The sequence below is a fragment of the Mus caroli genome, chromosome 14, assembly GCF_900094665.2.
Source record: "Mus caroli chromosome 14, CAROLI_EIJ_v1.1, whole genome shotgun sequence".
Lineage (NCBI taxonomy): Eukaryota > Metazoa > Chordata > Mammalia > Rodentia > Muridae > Mus > Mus caroli.
The window spans coordinates 23,025,315-23,027,483 of NC_034583.1; the positions used below are offsets into that span (position 1 = coordinate 23,025,315).

Genomic DNA, 2,169 nt, shown 5'->3' on the forward strand with positions numbered 1-2,169 from the left:
TTGCTGAAGAAGGGTTGAGTAGCCGAACGTCTAACTGCCTGTGGGCACCTTCCGATTCGAGGCTGATTCACAGCATTTTTGAGCTTCTCCTGAAGTTCTTAGGTCAGCCTGTGCCCCTTTGCGGCAGGACAACTCATTTACAGAGCCTGGACATGAGGTACGTAGAGGCGTTCGAGTCGGACTCGGCAGATGAGCACTAGAGTGCCCTGCTAGATCTCAAAGAACATGTAGGATTCCCGACGTGGTCCGGCCGGCGGGCGGGCGGGCGCAGCTCCCTCGGCCACGGCATGCGCCCCTTGGGGACCTGCAGAACTGCTGCCTCTCTGCTAATACCATCTTGCTCGAGGTGGTCACGTGCGGGCTACAGTGGCGCGCTTCGCCAGGGACGGATGGATCAGGGACTTCGCGGGGTCCCGAGCCGCCCGGTCCAGAAGCCCGAGGTGAGGTCTTTCTCTCCAGAATCCCAAGCAAGGCCAGGACGCGCCTCCTGAGCCCGAGGACGCCGTCTCCAAGCCGTTCTCGGTCCATGGCGCCGTCGGGGATCAGAGGCTCACGCCGCGACGCCCAGCGCCACGGCCTCGCGGGTGTCTTTCGGCGAGGTGCGGACAGGGGGACGCGAGCAAAGCGGCGGGTTATGGACCCGGGCCCGCGGACGCGTCGTCTCCCGTGCAGCTCCAGCTCCGCGAGCCGGTGGGCTTGGGGAGGCCGGGTCGGGAGTGCCACGCGCGCGAAGCGAGGGGCGCGGGTTGCCGGGAGGGAGGACCGCGGAGCTGGGGGAGGGAGTGGGGGGGGCGCGGGCGCATGCGCCTTGCGTCCGTGCCATATTGGAATGAGTCGGAGCGCGGAGCGCCGCCGCCGCCGCCTCCGCCGGAGCGCGGGTGCAGGGGGGCGGGGAGAGCTGCCGGCCGCCCCGCTCTGCCGGGCTCAGCAGGAAGGAGGGCGCGAGCAGCGCGAGCGGAAAAGGCGCCCCGCGCGGGCGAGCGCCAAGAAGGAAAGAAAGAAAACCGAGCGAGCGGGCGGGCGTGCGAGCGAGCAAGCGCGCGCGCGAAAACTCCCGTCAGGTAAAAAAAAAGCGGGGCGGCCGGCTGGGCCTTCCCGCGCGGCGGCCTGAGGGGTGGTGCGGCGCCCTCCCAAAGAGGCCCAGCAACTTTGCCAGCGGGAAGCGCCGGGAGCCGGCGGGCGGCGAGCGCGCGAGCTGAGGCGCCAACGGGCGGCGGCGGCGGCGGCATGTTGGGCGGGGGGGACGACTGGAGGGGGGGGCGAACGGGGGACGCGGCGCCCGCGCGCGCGGCCTGGCGCGGTCCCGAGGCTCGGCGCGTCGGCCGGCGGGGGCTGCGGGGACGCGCCCGGGCACCTCGCGGCCGCGGCGGAGGCCGGCGGCGCCGGGAGAGAGAGAGAGAGAGAGAGAGAGAGAGAGAACGGGCGAGCGGCGCGCGTCAGCCCAGCTGGGCGCGAGAGGCCAAAGTGGCCGGGTGGCGGCAGCGGGCTCCCAACTTGCAGGCTCCGGTCCCCTGCCCCCATCGAGCGGCCTCCCGCCGAGCCCCCGCGGACCCGCCCCCCCGGGCTCGCTCCGGGCGGGGCGCGAACCCGCAGCCCGCGCGGCCGCTCAACTTCGCAGGGCCTAGGCGGCAGCGGCGACAGCAAGCTCGGTGGCCGAGTCTGAGCCTCCACCGCAACCGGTGGCTCCGGCCTCTCCGGCGCTTCGCCTGGGGAGGCACCGCCGCCCGACCCCCTGCGCGGATCTGGGGAGCGTCCTGAGGCCGCTCGACAGGTCCGTGACCGTTTCGTTTTCTGTTCCCAAGTCTTGTTTTGTTCGCTGTAAAGACGCTGGAGGGGCGAGCCCTGTGTCCTGGGAAGCAAGGCCTGCTCTTTGCGGAGCAGAAAAGCCTTGTGAGACTCGAGATAAATTCCCGCGGAAAGGATAGACGTCGTGTTAAGTTTCCCCCCGAGATGCCAGCTGTTCGCGTGGGGTCTCAAACTAAGCTGTCAAAGCCAGGTCATCTTTAGAGCTTGCGGTGCAGTGGGGTGGGACGCTCCCGTCTCCTGTAGGGCTTTTTTTTTTTTTTTTTTTTTTTTTTTTACTTGGTGGGCGCTCTTCCCCGCGGGTCACTCACAGCAGTTACTGGCCCCAAGTTGGTGGTGTGTGTCTTGTGATTGCTGTATTCATCA

The 2,169-nt window shown here is 68.6% G+C and overlaps 1 long non-coding RNA gene across 2 annotated transcripts in view; it reads left to right on the forward strand.

Annotated features, from left to right (window-relative positions):
• Positions 1 to 848: 848 nt before the first annotated feature.
• LOC115029257 overlaps positions 849 to 2,169 on the forward strand; it is a 36,801-nt gene continuing 35,480 nt past the window's right edge. The window contains exon 1 of one of the 2 annotated variants that reach the window (XR_003834838.1): positions 849 to 1,061. This is a non-coding gene — a long non-coding RNA (uncharacterized LOC115029257). Of the gene's footprint in view, positions 1,062 to 1,397; positions 1,772 to 2,169 lie in introns of those variants that run through there. The other variant, XR_003834837.1, reaches the window with a different exon arrangement.